Source organism: Echinops telfairi, unplaced genomic scaffold, assembly GCF_000313985.2.
Source record: "Echinops telfairi isolate 266 unplaced genomic scaffold, ASM31398v2 ScPeMD7_60;HRSCAF=208, whole genome shotgun sequence".
Classification (NCBI taxonomy): domain Eukaryota; kingdom Metazoa; phylum Chordata; class Mammalia; order Afrosoricida; family Tenrecidae; genus Echinops; species Echinops telfairi.
This window is the reverse complement of record NW_022103958.1, coordinates 37,971,853-37,991,410: the sequence shown is the minus strand read 5'-3', so window position 1 is coordinate 37,991,410 and position 19,558 is coordinate 37,971,853. Positions and strand designations below refer to the sequence as shown.

Below are 19,558 nucleotides of genomic sequence, written 5' to 3'. Positions count from 1 at the left end.
CCCTTCTGCAAGGGGATCTCCAGTGGCCTACTAATGGGCTTTGGATCTCCACTCCTCACTCCCCCCATCATTCACTATGTAAGATTTTTTGTTCTGATGATGCCTATACCTGTGTGCCAGTTTTTGGCAACAAAAAACCCAAAAAAACCAGCATGCCTCTCTTGCCCCACACACCTGACTCACCTGACCTTGCTCCATGTAACTTCTTTTGGGTTCCACAAATGAAGAGGGATATGAAAGGACTGTGATTTGATGATGTAGAAGAGGTGAAGGAAAAACAAGGAAGGCCCTGTCAGCCATCCAAACAGTTGAGTTTGAAAAATGTCTCCAAGAATGGAATCGCAGGTTTGGCAAATGTGTTAAGTGTAATGGAGAGTGCTTTGAAGGTGATCAGGTTGTTTTGTAAAAAAAATACATATCTTTTTTAAAAAATCCTTATTTTTTGGTACCCCCTCGTGTGTGTGCGTGTGTGCGTATGATACATTAACATTACACCCACAGTCAACAACACTGTCACTCAGACCTGACAAAACTTAACTAGCACAAGGATCTGTCGGCAATCTCATTAAAGCTGTTGGCTATAGAAACAACATTTTGATTAGGTGATAATAACAGGGTCTACCCAGACCCAAACAGAAGATCCAACTCTTTCCATAATCAAAGGGGTACATGAGCATGGCTACCTCTGACCTCAGGGGGAGAGAGGCATGAGGGCAAGCTCCCCCAGAGGGGTCTCCATCAGGGGGCTTTTCAGGGGCCTTCTGGGGGAACTTCAGCACTGTGCTTAGGGGACATTGTAAACAGCAAAATCACCAACATACGCACAAAAAACGTGCAAGACAAGCACTCAATAGACCTCAGAAGGCACACTTGTTTACAGCTGTGGGGTGCAGAACAAGTGTTTTCTTGCCACTCGCTCCTGTCTACAAACGACTGTGGAGGGACCAAGAGACTGAGTTGGGGGTTACAAATAAATGTGAACTGGTAAGGAAATTTGAAAATATGGCTCTTTCTGTGCTTTGGCTTTTTTCATCTTTAAATGGAGGTCATAATGTATTTCTCCCAGGGGAGAAAGACGCAATTCTAGACTAGTGATTCTCTATCCATATTAGAATCACTTCCACTGTTTATTACAATCACCAGGACTCTGGCCCTGCCTCAGAAATTCTAATCTCATTGGTCTGGATGGAATCAGGACACCAATACTTTAAAATAAAAAAAACCTTTTTAAATAACATGGACACAATAGCAAAGCATGTATATTACTGTCACTATACTTTTAAATATATGTGTGTGTGTATATATATAGATATACATGCGTACATGTTATTTTTATTTTCTTCAAAAATACTTTATTGTATTTCCCATTGAGCTTTGCACAGAAGCATGGCTTCTCGTTCAACAATCTGCGCATGGTCTTCAGGGACAGTCCTCAACATTTCTGTCTTGGCCTTTCCACTTCCCCTGCCTCCAACAGCCTTGTCTTCATTTTGAAGTAACGGCGGGCAGTTTGGTCTCCTGGAGATCATGGTTGGAGGGAGAACAACACTCATGGGTGGTGGTCTTTGTACTGTCAATCAATCTGCCCTTTAGTTAAAAGGTGACCTCAGAGGGCAGTTTTTGTTCAAGGCGTAAAAAGTGCTTCAGGACAAGAGTCTCAGGAAGTCCCATCAATTTGTTTTGGAATTTAAAAAGGAATTTGAGGTTCTGTCCCGCATTTTCTCCTATTCGCTTGGGGTCCATCTATTCTTCCAGTCTCCAGGCAGATGAGCTCAGAGTTAACATACACTATTCATTCTGTAGACTCAGTTCTTTTAACAGACTTCTCATTGCAGGGAAGCTTTAGGTTTGGAGAAAAATTGTGTAGAAAGTGCAGTTTCTATATACCTGTCTTCCTCCTGCACACTTATTAATTATCATTAATTATTTTTAATATTGTACAACTATGGGGTACTTGTGTTATCATTAATGAATCAATATTAATACATCATTATTAATTAAAGTCCTTAGTTTTTGTTTTTATCATTTTATTGGGGACTCATACAGCTCTTATCACAATCCATATTTACATCCATTATGTCAAGCACATTTGTACATTTGTTGCCATCATCATTTTCAAAACATTTTCTTTCTACTGGAGCCCTTGGTATCAGATCTTCGTTTTTCCCCTCCCTTCCTCCCTCACAAACCCTTGATAATTTGTAAATTATTATTTTTTTGAGTCTTACACTGATCGATGTCTCCCTTCACCCACTTTTCTGTTGCCCATCCCCCAAGGGAGGGGGTTATATGTAGATCATTGTGATCAGTTCCCTCTTTCTCCCCCCACCTTACCCTTACCCTCCTGGTATCACTTCTCTCATTATTGGTCCTGAGGGGTTTATCTGTCCCGGATTCCCTGTGTTTCCTGCTCTTATCTGTACCCGTGTACATGCTGAGGTCTAGCCTGATTTGTAAGGTAGAATTGGAATCATGATAGTGGTGAGGAGGAAGCATTCAAGAACTAGAGGAAAGTTGTATGTTTCATTGATGCTATACTGCACCCTGACTGGCTCACCTCTTCTTTGTGACCCTTCTATAAGGGGATGTCTAATTATCTACAGATGGGCTTTGGATCTCCACTCTGCACTCCTCCTCATTCACATTAATAAGATTTGTTGTTCTGAGTCTTTGAGGCCTGATACCTGATCCCATCGATACCACATGGTCACACAGGCTGGTGTGCTTCTTCCATGTGGGCTTTGTTGCTTCTCAGCTAGATGGCTGCTTGTTTATCTTCAAGCCTTTAAGACCCCAGATGCTATGGCTTTTGATAGCCAAGCACCATCCGCTTTCTTCACCACATTTGCTATGTACCCATTTTGTCTTCAGCGATCATGCCGGGAATGTGAGCATCATGGAATGCCAGATGATTAGAACAAAGTGTTCTTGCATTGAGGGAGTAACATCCTTAGTTTACATTCAAAACTCAAACTCACTGCCATCGAGCCAATTCCAGCTCATAGCAACCCCATAGGGAGGAGTGGAACTGTCCCTGTGGGTTTCTGAGACTGTTACTCTTTAAAGGAGTTGTGGTTGTTAGGTGCAATTGAGTCAGTTCTAGTTCACAGTGACCCTAGGTGCAATGGAGCGACACACTGCCCAGTCCTGCGCCATACTCACGATTGTTATGTTTGCGCCTATCGCGGCAGCCATTGTGTCAGTCCACTCATCGAGGGTCTTGTTGTGTCAGTCCACTCATCGAAGGTCTTGTTCTTCTTCACTGTCCCCTCACTGGCCCAAGTAGGAGGTCCTTTTCCAGGAACTGCTCTCTCCGGATAACGTGGCTGCAGACCTGAGCTGAACTCTCACTGCCCTTGCTTCCCAGGAGCATTCTGGTTGTCCTTCCAAGGCAGCTTTGTGCTCTTGGCAGTCCGTGGTACTTTCACCATAGGTAACATGCATCGATTCTTCAACTTTCACGTGTGTGGAAAACACCATGACTTGGGGCAGGTCCGCCTTCGTCTTCACTGTAACATCCTTGCCTTTCCGCACTGTGAGAGGTCTCGTGTAGCAGATTCCCCTCGTGCAATGGGAGAATAGAGAGGTTCATCTTTCTCCCAGGGAACAGCTAGTGGTTTAGAACTTCTGACTCTGAGGTTGGCAGCCCAATATTACACCAGCAGAGCTTCCCCTTCATTAGATCCACTTTTTTCCGTTGCATCATTCTGTGAGTTTTGACAAATGCCTGATGTCATGTACTCACCATTCAAGTGTTATGCAGACTGTCCTTAACTGTCCTGCGTGCCACGTCTGCCTCACCCCCTTCTCTTGTGCCTACCAACTACTGAACTTTTTACTGTCTCTACAGCTCTGTCATTTGGGGCTTTCTTGGACCGGGGTCTCCCAAATGATTCCAATGAGCAAACAGGCTGAGCCCTCCTGAACTATGTCATGCGTGATATGTCATGCATAAGCAGAGTGCCTGGTTCAGAGTGAGCACTCGCTGGGTACAAGCGATGACAGATACAATGAAGAATTGCTGGTTCAGTGGTAGAATCCCTGCCTTCCATGCAGGACGTCCTGGATGGCTAACCAGGCGCCTCGTGCATAGCTTCCCCCTGTCGGTCAGTGATGGCTTGCCTGTTGGATACTGAACCAGTTTCAGCAGAGCTTCCAGACTAAGGCAGACTAGGAAGAAAAGCCTAGTGCTGTACTTCTAAAACACTATTCTTGAAAATGATAGATCCCAACAGTAGAAGGCATAGATCATAGCGACGGCACAGCACCTGGCAGCGTTTCCTTGTGGGGAGTGCAGGGTCTCTGTGAGTTGGACGTGAACACAGTGACAACCAACAACCAGTACTGTTGAGTCGGCATCGGCTCGATGGCAGTGAGTTTGGTGTTTTGGTTTTGGCTGGTGATAAAGGCCGGACACCTAGACTAATACTGCTGAATTCATACAGACGTCTGATGGGCCCCAGCCATCGTACAGAGCACTGAAGGTAGAGAGATGAACCAGAGATAGTCTTTGATGTGGTGAAAAACCCAGGAAACGGTTCACTACAGATGGGTACACACTAAACTGCTCAGTCTAGATTTCGTCTTAACAAGGTAAGCCCGGGCTTACCCTGCTTCCTGGTGCTTTGCCCCTAGCAGGGATGGCAAATTGGAAGAGACTCTAATTCTGATGGCAGGTGCTGTGGGGTTGCAAGAGAGAAACATGCCAGCCACACTTAGAAGTCGAATCTTTGATGTGGTTTAAAAAAATTTTTTTAAGTGAGATTGTTCACTACAGATTAGTAAGTAAGAACAAGACAGCTATGCCTCCTGTATGTATATGGAGTAATCTGACACTGCTGGAAAGTGTGCTTCTGGTGTCGTGAGTACTTAATGTGGATTAACTACCAGTCCCAAATAGGAATACAAACAGAGGAAAACAAAATTAACGTGATTAGATACACTTGGCGACTATCTATTCTGTTAATTGTTAAAATGTAGTCAACAGTCAGATGCAACGAGCCTTGCAGCTGCAGATCCAGAAGAGCCCATCCTCCTCTCAGCTGTTGCTAATTAATGTGATTTTCCTAATAACAGTTTTCTGATAGCAGACAGACATCAAAACAACTTCATTTTTATGCGGATGAATTCTAACACCATGACAACCCCAAAAGAGTCCAACAGGATCCATATAAAACAAGTGCAGATTGCAGAAGTACACATGCTATCTGTTATGCATAGTTGGCCATCAGTGCCGGAAGTGTATTGCACAAATGCATGGGGTGCAAGGGGTGGGGTAACGTGGCAAGTCCCCTCATCAGCCACAGTCAGACTAGGTCCTAATGGGACTTGGTGCACAGAGGGTGTCCCAAAGAGGAGCAGAAATTGTTCTCTGGACACTGATCTGGCTGTAAGTGACCCACTTTATCTTAATCTGTCCTCTTTTTGTTTTGTTTTGGCAATAGAGAGGCTTAAAGGTTACAGGGCAGTTGGCGCCCTGGTGACATAGTGGGTTTATGTGGTGGGCTGCTGTTTGAACCCATCAGCCACTCTGCCCGAGAAAGATGATGCCTTTTACCTCCATCAGGATGGACAGTCTTGGAAGCCCACAGGGGCAGTCATGGTCCATCCCATCAGACCTCTAGGAGTCAGAAGCAACTCAATGGCCTTGAGTTTGGGCTGGGCAGTTAGTGGGAGGCAACCCAGAAGTGGCTGCCATTTCTCAAATCAGTATTTGGCTCATGGATCTGAATTAGTCTCTTGCTTTCCACTTTGTATTAAAATGAATTGCCACTAATTTATCTTCCATATTTTTTCAGTTAAAAAACAAAAACAATGTCTTCTCTCTTTCTGTTTCCCTCTCTTTTCTCGGTCCCTTCCTCCTTTCTTTCTGAACTTATCTCTGCGAGCCTTTTCTCGGAGAAAGGCCAGAAAGCATGGTACATTATGCGCAGGTTTTGTAGCTCGCACGTGGTCTGCTGTGGTGGGACGCTGTGGGGCTCTCGGTGATCAGTAGCTTAACGGTCAAGTGCTCACTTGAGGTCAGATGCTGAAAGAGGGTGGCAGAGGTTGAAAAGAAGAAACACGAGCCCCAAATATCAAGATGGCTTTTGCCAAGGGTTAACTCAAGGAACACGCCAAGTCGAATGCAGAATGGCCTCTACTTCGTCATGACGAACAAACAGCAGAGCATATCCCAGTTCGACAACATCTGCACATCCGATTCGCTCTGCAACTGAAGTGCTCCCTTCCCCCCTCCATCTTCCTACCTAGCAACACGGTGAAGGGATTTTGAATTCAACCTGCATGGTTGCTATGTAGAACAATCTTTGTTGTCAGCCAAATAGCCTAGTGGCCACAGAGAAAAGAAGATACAACAGGCCTGTATGTGGCAGGAAATGTCCCATGACTCAGACCAGGCGTGTTTGCTGACTACGCGGCAGCCTGGGTGGCACTGCCAATGTAGAGGAGTTTCTTCTTCTTGCCAGACCCTGGACACATGGCAGACGCTCAACACTACATGCTGAAGATAGGAAAAGTCACATTTTAAAACATCTGTGAAAAAACTCTCCTTGAGTGTTTCCTGCATGAAAAACCCGATGTGCTCAGTGCTGGGGGATGCACGGGGCACAGCAAAACCTTTGCCCTCATGTTTCAGGTGGACAAAGCATAAGCACAGTAATGCCAGATCTTCCTGCCAGAAGACCCAACGGCCGAGTGCCAAGCGAGTGACCAAGAGAAGCCGTGCTCTGGAACTCTGAGGGAGATGCAGGTCATTCCTGATGATCCCGTGAGGAAGGCTCCTGGAAGAGCGGAACAGAGAGGGGGATCGGATTAGGAGAGAGAAGGGAGGTGCATCCCGGGTTGGTTGAGTAGCTGAGAAGAGCCAGGGAATTAGGGTGTACACTCTGCTCATAGTGAAATGGCAGGGCTGCCTGAAACTGAGAGGTTAGGTAGTGAGGGAGAGAGGGGTATCAGACAGGAAAGGTGATCAGGATCGCGACATGTAGGTGTGGGTTTAGAGTAATCATACTTGAGAAAGTGGCTACTGAGTGTGTAGGAGCCCTGGTGGAGGAGTGATTTAGAGCTGGGCTGCGATCTTTAAGGTCAGCTCCGTGAGAGACACATTGAGCTTTCTATTCCTATAAAGAGTTAACAGCCCCAGAAGCTCCCTTGGGCAGTTCAGCTTTGCCCTATGGTGTCCCTTTGTGTCAGTCTTGACTCAATGGCAGGGAGTTGGGAGCTTTCTACCACGTGCAAACGCAGTGCTGGGGACCTGTCTTGAGCACGCATGAAGGACGAAGTCCTGAGACCTGTCATGATGCTGAATTCACACGTCGATTCGTCAGAGGGACAACGCACTTTATCCTCAGGATAGATTCTAACTTCGTTTGACATGCACAGTCACACGTCAGGCAATACATCACAGGTGGCTTAGCTTACGGTGCAGAGCTCAGAGCGGCGTGGTGCCCTCTCTCGAAGATGCTCTGAAGCGTGTCTGCCCCTGGTAGGGTGTATTCGTTAAGGTAAACCGCTCGGCTTAGTCGTGCATTCAGTCAGTGGCCCGATCTGGTAGTTCGGGAAGTTCTACCAGTGGGCGGGCATCTGGAGTTGGTTTTCTTGTTCAAATCACATGACTCTGAGTTCTTCACCTGGTCCGTGCCGTTCACTGCCCTTGCTCATCTTCAAAACAAAGTTTAAGACAAAAACATTTCAAAATTTAAAGGGAAACAAAATGGAGTTTGCCTTGCTCATGTCAGGACCACGGGTCAGAGTGGTATAGTCACGACTATGATGCCATTAAACACAATGGGAAAAAAAACAACAAAAAAAACCGAGCCAATCCATTCCTGTTCCAGTCTGTTCCTGTTCCTGGTGAGCCTGGTGTACAAAGCAGAACCGCTCCGTGGGGCAAAGGTTAAAACTATGACCTCTCAGAAGCAAGTAGCCAGGCCTTTTCTCCTGAGACACCTCTGGGTAGGTTCGAACCCCCAATCTCAAGGTTAGTAGTTGAGTGTTTGACTGTGCTATCCAGAGACACCTATGATGTCCTCACTGCTAATGATCCATGGAAAGAAATGATAATGTGCTGCAGGTGACGATTCATCCTCGGCAGAGGGTAGGTACATTGCATGGTCGGCAAGAAGGCAGAGACCTCTGTCAGGCTCCACAGTAATTGTCCCTCGGAATTCTTTACTTAATCTTCCACGCAGGACCTCCCTGAGGCTCGAAGTGGAAGGAGCTGTGCTGGGTACAGACAGGCAGGGAAATCATGACCCCCTTCTTTCAAAGCAGGGATTCTGGTAGAGCATCTCCCCCAAGACAGGCATTTCCTCTCTAATCGAGAGATTAAAGATTAGAGAGGAACCCCGTGGGGCAGTGAGTGAGGAAAGGAGGGTGAGAACAGGGCCCCCATTGCAGACAGCAATCTGTGTCACCGAATTGTATGTAGAAATCGTTGAACAGCCGGATAGTCGGCTAGGTAGATCCTCAACAACAGCAGCAAAAAGAAAAACGGAACAAACCTTGCATACATTTCCATTGTTTCTTTGTTGTTTTTTGCCCAGGGTGGCACTGTGGGCTCAGCACTGAGCTACTAACAGCCAGGTTGAGGTTCAAACCCACCAGCCTCTCTGCAAGAGAAAGAGGAGGCTGTCTACTCCCATTAAGATGGCCAGTCTCGGACACCCTATGTAGGGCCACTGTCCGTCTGGATCAACTTAATGGCAAGGGGTTTTGTTGTGCTAAGGAGTCTCTGAAACCTATTCATAGGCCATGAATCTACTGCTAAGAGCCCTAGCCACCTTCCCTCCCCACCCCCTTACCCACACATAACCCACCTTAGAGGGGGAGTGCCCACTCGTCTGCTACAGGAAGCTCCCCTGTCCACAGCAGCAAAGCTAGGGTGACTGTCAGGATGGCTCTCTGTGAATGGGAAGGAGGGGAGGAGCCTTTGCCTAACGACTGTGCTTCCTGGCCTAGGCTCCCTTTGAGAGCACCAGCTTTGGCTGCAGCCTCTCTCTTAACAGGGACCCATGGTGTGGGGAGGCCCCGAGAGCAGTGATTTATGTGAACCCAGCCTGTGCTGTGGCAGCATTTCCTGTACCTTGGAGGCTGGGGCGATTATGTGATTACACCCACGCCCTGCCGAGGAGCCGTGAAGACGGCCCCAAACCTGCCCGAGAAACCTGGGAGCAAGGCTTCTCATGCTCGCTCTTGTTCCCCAGCCCAGACAGGTTCTATTTTGGATCACAAAGTAGTCTGGAGAGAGAGCGATTGAAGCCTTGGGTGCTTGGAATAAAAATTTACCCTTAATCTTTAGAAAAAAGACATGACTTTTCCTTGGCGGTTTTATTCCACTGCAATGGCAGTCGGACCATTTGCCCTCTCTAAGAGCATGGTCTTCGGTCCTGATGATGGGGCTCAGGATTTTCAGGTCAGGAACCCCTGGGAGAAGCACATCAAAGCTACAAACCCTGGCTCAGAGAAGACCGCGTGGACACAGTGCACAGCACGTCATGATCCTGGAACCTGTCACATGAAGAACACCATGTTCAGTAAGGCTTGTCTCGAGCTTCTGCTGGGCTTCAGGGCTGTGACTAAGAGGGAGGCGCAGTCCCAGGGCTCAGGTTGGTGGGTTGTAGATGGATGGGGAACATGAGACAGGCTGCTGACTGCAAGCTTAACTGGGTGAGACGTTAATGACCACGGGGCTCAGCAATATCATAAAAATTGTGAATTGTCAGTTTTCCTCTGACTGGTAATACCCTAAAAAAAAAACACCCAAACAAATGTCATCAAGCCAATTCTGATGGATGGTGACTCCAGGTGTGTCTGAGCAGAACTCCATTGGGTCTGTGGAGTTTTCAAGGCTGATTTTTTTTTTTCAGGAGCCCTGGTAGCATCATAGACAAGGTCAGTAGTTTGCAACCACCAGCTGCTTCATGGGAGAAAGATGAAGCTTTCTACTCCCATAAAGATGTACCATGCCCTATAGGGCTGCTATACCCTATAAAGATGAACCATGCCCTATAGGGTTGTACCCTGCTCTATAGGGTTGCTATGAGTCAGAATTGACCTTAAGGCAGTGGGTTTATGATTTGGAGATCATCGCAGGAAGTAGATCACCCAGTAGATGGCAGTCGATCTGAGGTGCCGCTGGGTAGGGCTCCAACCTCCAATGTTTGGCAAACATCAGCACGTTAACCATTCTCCCTAAATATCCTAGATAGTAAATAATCCTGTTGCCAAATGCTGACTAATGTACTAAGGCAGACTGAAAAATAAATTATTAGAACCCAGGCAAAGGTGAGTCAAAACGTAAGGCTACAAAGCCATAGAAACGTTTATTATAACAATGTGAAGCTATTGTTTCTTGATAGGGTTTCCACCTCCCTCTATACACTTGTGAGGACAGTATTTCCATTCCTCTCACCCTTCCCCCAAAGAATTCTGCGTTCTTCTAGTGACAGTGTGGGCATCCATAGGGTATTCGAATCATGTTCCTTTAAATATTCTGTTTCTGGACAAAAAGGTGGCTGAAGGGGCAAGATCGGGGCTATAGGGCTAATGGAGTAAGGTTTCCCAATGAAATTCTCCCCAAGGAAAGCCACTGCCACCCTGGCACAAAGATCAGGTACACTCTTAGGATGTCAGTCCGATTTTCCTGGGCTTTCTTTCAAAAACAGGTTTCCATTTTTCTTTAAGGCATTCTCATAATGAGCACCTGTGATCACTTTTTAAGAAAAGTATGCCCATTGCTCCTTTGGGATCCCCCAAAGCAGACACCATCGCCTCCTAATCTGACCCCTCTGCCTTGAGTTTAATGGCCCAGCAGACACCTTCGGAAGCCACTGTTCTCACTGGTCTTTGCTCTCTGGGCCATATTTGTTATGATCTAGTTATGATTAGCTCCAGGAAATCATCTTCCTTAGCTTTGACCTTGCTTAAAAGATTGGTGGAAAGATCAGCTCTTTGAGGTGGCTGATCTTCAGGCACCACTGTGGGCCCCCACCCAGTGGAAAGCTTACTGAGGTCAAGACGTTTGCTTTGTGGAAAGTGTCGGCCCACATGAGGTCCCACCTTCAATAGCTATTCCATCAATGGTCATCTGCAGTCTTCTTCCATGAGTTGCTGGACTCGAGCCCACTGCTTCTTCATTCGTCCAGACTGATGGTCATCCCTCTCTTGGCTCATCTGTGAGGTCTTCGCGACCTTCCTGAGAATGCATGAGCCATCTAAAAACCGTTGTTTAGTATGGGACAACATGCCCAAACACTTGTTACAAAACACCAATGGTTTAGGAAGCTGTTCACTTGAGTTTTGTTTAAAATAAGCTATTAGCTCTGACTTCAAAATCAGTTCCCTCCCTCCACGGGACACCAAACGTATCCTTTTCACTGAAGGCACCCTTGCGACATGAAAGTAAGTGTATTTCTGAGAGAACTTGTCTTCAGTCATCACGTGGACATTTTTTGAACACGTTTTGTTGAGAAACATATTTCAAATAAGAGCTGGAATTCGAGCAGCAATACTTTTTTGCTCATCCTCATATGTCTATCCTTGGGCAGAGTAGTGTGGACTTTCTTAAGAGAAGGCTTCTTGACCTAATTATGTATGTATTCTGATGTGTTGTCTTCACCCTAGGCACACGAATTAGAAAAATATCTCATGGCAGAGTTAAGAAATGTCATGGATAATATAAGCCAGCGGGAGGAATCTTTAAGGGTCAAAAGATACCGAGAAATGATTATTAGTTTGGTTGAAAAATAGGGAGTGAAAGCGGAAAGGTCTTGTTCAGTGCAGTACTCAGAGTTGCCTACCTGCTAGAATATCCATAACTTGGACTGAAACAGGTAAGCTATTTATTTTGCTCATGCCAGTTTATTTAAGATTTCCCTAAAGGCTGGCCAATTTCCATCCAGTGGTCTAGTAGGTACCCCCCAAGGATTTCTACTACTTTTTAGTGAAACCATGTGAAATTGTTCATTGTATATTTGTTAATCAACACACGTACGCCAGTATTTACCTAGCTTATTGACTAACTCATCTCTGGTGTTGAGAGTAGTGCTTATTAGAAAACCTGACTAACAATGGCTTCAACAAATAGAGATGCCCTTTATTTTCACCTAACAGGAAGGTCTAAGGTAGAAGATGGTTGCTGGAGCTGTTCCAGCAGGCTGAGCAATGTCTCTGTAATTGTTCTGGGTCTTTTCCTCATGGGGACAAAATATCTGCCTTGTTTCAGAGGCTAGAAAATGAGACAGGCCAGGTGCTTTCATTCATTTATTTTATCTGTAAAGCAAAACTTGTTCAGAACCGCGCCCCTCCACCCTGCAAGTCCCCCATGTTACCAAGACTACATCTGGGTTATGTGATTCACCCCAATCCCCAGCTACAAGAAAGGTGGGAAACTACAAACAGGGTTGTTACACGTGGCTTATCTGGTACTACTCCAAACAAAACGCACAGCTGTAATCACGGGCGAGGAAAGGAATATGGAAAAATGTCTAACCAAAACACCAAACTCACTGCCATTAGTCAATTCCAAGTCATAACAGCACTATGGGACAGAGTAGAACTGCCTCTGTGGGTTTCCAAGAATGTAATTCGTTGGGGGTTTTGTTGTTGTTGTTGTTTTAATCATTTTATTGAGGGGCTCTTACAAATCTTTTTTTTTTAATCATTTTATTAGGGGCTCATACAACTCTTATCACAATCCATATATACATCAATTGTGTAAAGCGCATTTGTACATTCATTGCCCTCATCATTCTCAAAACATTTCCTCTCCGCTTAAGCCCCCAGCATTAGGTCCTCATTTTTCCCCTCCCTCCCCCTCCCCCCTCCCTCATGAGCCCTTGATAATTTATAAATTATTATTTTGTCATATCTTGCCCTATCCGACGTCTCCCTTCACCCATTTTTCTGTTGTCCGTCCCCCAGGGAGGAGGTCACATATAGTTACAAATCTTATAACAACCCATCATTCGATTGTATTATGCACACTTGTACATGGGTTGCCATCAACATTTCCAAAACATTTTCATTCTACTTGAGCCCTTGGTATCAGTTCCTCTTTTACCCCCTCCCTCCCCACCCTTCCACCCTCATGAATTCTTGATCAATTATATATTATTATTGTTATTTCATGTCTTACAGTATCCATTGTCTCCTTTCACCCACATTTCTGTTAATGTGGTAATCTCTCAAGGGGGAGGCTATATATCCAACTTGTGATGGGCTCCCTCTTTCTCCCCCTCCCCCTCAACTCCCTCCCCTCCCTCCCACTAGTGTTCCTGAGGGTTTTATCTGTCCTGAATTCCATGTATCCAGAGCTTTTATCTGTACCAATGTGTGTACTCCAATCTAGCTAGATTTGTAAGGTAGAACTGGGTCATGGTAGTGGGTTGGGTGGGGTTGGGGAGGAAGCATTCAGGAACTAGACTCTAGTTACTAGAGGAATGATTTGTGTTTTGTCAGTGCTATACTGTACCCTGGTTGAATCTCCCCTTCCTTGTAACCCTTCTGTTGGGGGAATATCCAATTTTCTAAAGATGGGCTTTGGGTCTCCACTCCAACCCACCTCTTTCACATCGATATAATTGTTTGTTTTGGATCTTTTGCTAACCTGATCCCATTGACACATCATGATCACAGAGGCGGTGTGCTTCTTCCATGTGGGCTTATTTGCTTCTCTGCTAGATGGCTGTTTAACGTCAAGCTTTTCAGACCCCAGACGCTATATCTTTTGATACCTGGGAAGTTGTGATGGGAAGGTGAGTATCAAAGACTGCCAGGTTATTAGAACAAAGTGTTCTTGTGTTTAGGGAGACCTTGAGTAGAGGCCTAAAATATGCCTGCCATCTTAATACTTAACATATAAAGGTACGTAGACCGGCCTCTATCCCTTTCATTATAAATAAATATATATATGTGTATGTATGCATATAGCTATACTTCTATAAATAGCTTTGCCTCCTATTTCTTCCTTTTAGTTTACAGGAGTAGAAAGCCTTGTCTTTTTTCCTCTGAGGGACTGGTGTTTTGAATTGCTGGCCTTGAAATGAACAGCCCAATGCATACCCGCTACATCACTGCGGCTCCAAGGCTAATGGAGAGACCCTAGGATTTGCTGTACAGTATTCTGAATCAATAGATTACATATCTCTCTCCCATCAAATTGCCAAATATTTGATGTCACACAGACTGTCTTATTCTTTGTATCTCCAATTCCAAACACAGCTTTGTGGCACTTGTTATGTTAACCAAACACATTAGTAAATGAGTTTCCTCCTGGTTTTAGTACCTTTTGTATCTAAATTAGTTCCTTTAAGGCACATCTAGTGCTCTTATTTTCTTTTTATGTCTCTCTTAGGAGCTCTGGTGGTGCTTCTGAGTAAGTTTTCTTTAGACTGCTAATCACAAGGTCAGTGGTTCAAATCTACCAGTGACTTTTTTTCCCCATGTACCAGTGACCGGGCTATGGAGGCTGCTGAAAAGGAACAGCCCCCATGCATACATCACAGTATTGCTCTGGCCCATTGCCATCGACTGGAAAGCTGTACTTGAATAACAGCACCCAGCAAACCACAGGGCGTTCCACCAGTGACTTTAAGGGAGACAATTGCTCTGTAAAGATTTACAGCTCCAGAAACCAGATATCAGGTCAAGATGAGTCAGAATCAACTTGATGTCAGTGAGTAGGTGGGTTTAATATTGAAAACAATTCCTTGTGAAGTTTCCATTCAATTTTTTGCAAGGTGCTAGAAGAGTAGTGCATACTGACAAGATGTATGATGTAGCTGAGGTCCACATTTGGATGATAATAAATAAAAAGGGAACCATGGTAATCTTGTTATTCTCAGGGCCATTTTTAACAGAGGAAATAAACTGAGCACTACAGTAGGTCTTAAGGTGCCTGGTGTCATAGTGGGTTGTTCATTGAACTGTTAACCTGACGTTCAGCAGTTCAAACCCACCAGCAGCTCCACAGGAGAAAAATGGGACTTTCTGTGAACTTAAAGATTTCAAACTGACACTGGTCTGTCAGTTGCTCATACTGTGGTGGCTTGTGGATTGCTGTGAGGCTGGAAGCTGTCTCACTGGTATTTCAAATGGCATCGGGGTCACCCAAAGTGAACACATTTCAGCGGAACTTCCAGACTAAGAACAGACAACAACGAAGGACTCATGTCCCCCTTCGGAGGAAGTTGCTGTTGAAACCTTATGTAGAGCTTCGAAACCATGTCAGATACTGAAGGCCTAATGAATGGAAGCAGCACTTTGTCAGAGATCGTGCTGGAAGGTGGGCCCCTCTGGTTGGAGGACACTTGATGTGAGGCTGAGGAAGAGCTAATTTCTCAGAGTGGAGTCACCTTGGTGATGTGAGTCTGGTAAAGCCTGTGGGAGTGGAGTCTTCAGGATCTTCATTTGCTGATGGGGCACGACTCCAGGTAAGGAAAAACAGTTGCAAAAATCTGCCAATGATGAAAACTTGGAATGTGAAAAGTATGAATCTAGGAAAACTGGAAGTCGTTAAAAATGAAATGGAACTCATAAAGATTGATATGCTGGGTGTTAAAGAGCTGAAATGGACTGGTATTGGCCATCTTGAATCAGAAAATCATATAATTAACTATGCCAAGAACAACACAATCAAAGGCATTGCATGACATTCATGGTCAAAAAGGATTTTGCAAAATAAATTATGAAGTACAGTGCTGTCTGTGATAGGATTAAATCTATCCACCTTCAGGGAAGTCCAGTCAATACAACTATTATGCAAATTTATGCAACAACCACAAAAGCTAGTGATGAAGAAATTGAAGAATTCTACTAACAACTTCAGTCCGAAGTTGATCAAACAGGGACTAAAGATGCATTGATAATTATTGGCATTGGAATGCAAATGTTGGAAACAAAGAGGAAAGAACCGTGGTTAAGAAATGTGAACTTGGTGATAGAAATGAAGCTGGAGATCACATGATAGAATTTTGCAAAAGTAATGACTTGTTCATTGCAAACACCATTTTTCAACAATACAAAACCAGGCCAGAGGCTGACTGTGGAGCAGACCATCAATTGCTAATATATAAGTTCAAAATAAAGCTGAAGAAAATTAAAACAAGCCCATGAGAGCCAAAATATGGCCTTGAGTCTATCCACAATTTGAGAACATCTCAAGAAGAGACCTGACACATTTAACACTAATGACAGAAGACCTGATAAGCTGTAGGAGGATGTCAAGAACATCAGTCATGAAGAAAATAAAAGGTCCTTTGAAAGAAATAAAATGGCAGAGTGTCTGTAAGAACCGATGCTGAAACTTGCTCTTAATGATAGAGCAGCTAAAGCAAATGGAAGTCAAAGAGCTGAATTGCAAATTTCAAAGGGGAGCTGAAGAAGACAAAGTCAAATAGTATAACGAAATGTGTAAAGATCTAGATTACAAAACCAAAATATGCCCAGCAGATCTTAAACAGAGAACTCAAGGAAAAAAAGTCTCAAGTTGCCATGTTGAAAGATTCTATGGGTAAACTATTGAATGATGCTGGAAACATCCAAAGCAGATGGAATGAACACAGAGTCACTGGACCAGAAAGAGCCAGCTGACATTCCACCATTTCAGGAGGTAACATACAAACAAGAACCAGTGGTGCTGAAGGAAGAAGTTCAAGGTGCACCGAACACATTAGCCAAAAACAAGACTCCAGGAATTGATGCAATACCAATTGAAATATTTCAGCACACTGAAGAAGCACTGGAAGTACTAACTCATCTTTGCCAGGAAACTTGGAAGACAGGTACTTGGCCCACTGAATGGAAAAAATCCATATCTGTGCCTGAGAAAGATGATCCAACATAATGTTCAAATTATAGAACAATACCACTGATATCACAGGCAAGTAACATTTTACTGAAAATCATCAAACAGCAGTTCGGCAGTACTTAGTACTTAGGTAGCTGCCAGAAGTTCAGAAGAGGATGTGGAACAAAGAATATCGTTGCTGACGTCAGACTGGCTGAAAGCAGAGAGTACCAGAAAAAAATGTTTACTTGTATTATATTGACGATGCCAAGGCATTCGACTGAATGGACCATAACAAACTATGGATAGCCTTGAGAAGAAAGGGACTTCCCGAACACTTGGTTGTGCTTATTCGGAACTTACACATGGAGCATAAGGCAGTTGTGTGAATGGAACAAGGGAATACTGATTGGTTTAAAATCAGGAAAGGTACGCAATGAGATTGTATCCATCCAGCATACTTATTCCATCTGTAGGCTGAGCAAATAATCAGAGAAGCTGGATTATATGAAAAAGAATGTGGCATCAGGATTGGAGGAAGGCTTATTAACAACCTACAGAATGCAGGTGATACAACCTTGCTTGCTGAATTTGAGGAAGACTTGAAGTACTTGCTAATGAAGATTAAGGATTGCAGCCTTTAGTACGGATTATGTCTTAATGTAAAAAAGACCCAAATCCTCTCAATTTGACCAATAGGTACCATAATGATAAATGGAAAAAAGTTGAAGTTTTCAAGAATTTTGTCTTGCTTGGATCCACAATCAATGCTTATAGAAGCAGCAGTCAAGAGACCAAAAGACAAATTGCATTATGTAAATCTGCTGCACAAGACCGCCTTAGAATGCTGAAAAGCAAGGACGTTACTCTGAGGATGAAGGTGAGCTTGACCCAAGCCATGACACTTTCAATGGCCTCATATGCATGTGAAAGATGGGCATTAAAGGCCCAATGGGAACCAATGCATTTGAATTGTGATGCTGGAGAAGAATGTGGAAAGTAGCATGGGCATCTGAAAGGACAAACCAATCTGCACTGGAAGAGGTAAGGACAGTGAGTTAGTTAATTGTGCCAGCCTGGCCGATAATCGCATGTGGTACTGGTTGAAAGGCTGAGGGATAAATGGGTGGTGAAGCCTCCTCGCCTTTCTAGTTCTCGGGTCTCTTGTTTTGTGATGGTTGCACTGGGTGCAGCTGCCTTAGCAGTTCCCTGCTTCAGCTTGCAAGATTGACTTCCTACAAGACATCCCCAAGGAGAAGCCACATGGACCTATCCCAATGCAGCCCTGGGTGCTGGAGCAGCCATGTGGAGACCCCTGCTAGTGCTGAGATGCTTGTTCGTTCACTGACTCAGCTTTCCTCCTACAGTCGGCATCATTGCCTCTGTGTTGTGAGGTGGAGACTTTGTGGACTGGTGTTGGGTTAATGGGTTAATGTTGGACTTGTGGGCTTGGGCAGCATTGGGTTGGGATGTTTTCGTGATGCACATTTTCTTTGTATAAAACTCTCTCTTATACATGAGTCGCTGTGGATTTGTTTCTCCAAAGTACCTAGACTAATACAGACGGCAAGACTTCATCTTACATCCTCTGGACGTGTCATCCACAGAGAGCAGTCCTTGGAGAAGGACATGGGGAGAGGGGCAGTGACAAAAAGGAGGCTCTCAAGAGATGGACTGACATCATGGCTGCCACAAGGAGCTCACGCGTAGAAGCAATCGTGCGAATGCTGGAGGGCACAGCAGTGTCCCGATGTGCATAACGTTGCTAATCTTTGGAACCAACTCGATGGCACCTAGCAACAACCACAAAAATTCACAGCCTCAGACACCCAAAGGAGCAGTCCTAAGGGTTGCTATGGTCAAGATCAACTCAAGGACAGTGAGTTCTTAGATGAAAATAGGTCTTCCTCTAATGTTTTGCTAAAATTAAAAGGAGGTCCTTGTAGATACAGTTTTAGTCCAACCCCAAACCAAACCACTCATTGTCATCAAGTCCCTTCTGGCTCATCCTGACCCTAGACAGGGCTCCTAAGTCTGTACATCCTTTTTTATTATCATTTTATTGGGGGCTCTTACATGTGAGCAGATGGCCGCAACTTTCTCCCAAGGGTCTGGGATTTGAACTGCCGACCCTGTGTTTTTCAGTCTAACACTTAACCCAACAACACTACCAAAGCTTCTTGTCAAGGGCAACTTTAATCAAGAGCTACAGAAATCCCATGATTATAGAATATCGTAAATGGATTATAATCTTTTTATGAACCTAATTAACCTGAGCCATATTCTGGTAATAATCCAAGTGCCAAGAGTGTGTGCATCACTTTGGCTCTCCTGGAGCTGATTCCATGATTGGTTGAGTTGGCTCCTTAGACTGATCCATTGCCTCCAGGTCCTCGGATGCCAGGTCTGTCAAGGGTCTCTCTTTAGTGTTTAGCTCAGACCACCGCACAGGTTGCCACAGTTGCAGACTCAGCCTCTGGAATTCCAAATTCAACTCCAGTACTATCTTCTCCAAGAAATTCTCTTTAACCAACTTCATTCCTACCAACAATTCCCCCAATGCTACCTCCACCTCTACTTCATCCCAGCCACTTCTGTTCTACTTCTGAATTGCCTCAGCAATTGTAGATACTTTCTCAACTAGGGCTCTAACTGAGGAACCCTGGTGGAGTAGTGGTTACACGTTGGGCTGTGATCAGAAAGGTCCACAGTTTGAAACCAACTCTGTGGGATAAAGATGGGGCGTTTTACTCCGAAAATAGTTTCTTG

The 19,558-nt window shown here is 44.7% G+C and overlaps 1 protein-coding gene and 1 non-coding gene across 2 annotated transcripts in view; one reads left to right on the top strand and one right to left on the bottom strand.

The window, feature by feature from the left end:
* Positions 1-19,558, top strand: part of SPON1 (spondin 1) — a 377,921-nt gene that overhangs the window by 128,705 nt on the left and 229,658 nt on the right. The gene's annotated exons all lie outside the window — the stretch shown is intronic.
* On the bottom strand, positions 14,443-14,577 carry LOC115869900. The gene has a single exon (XR_004046425.1). It is a non-coding gene; the product is annotated as a small nucleolar RNA SNORA84 (small nucleolar RNA).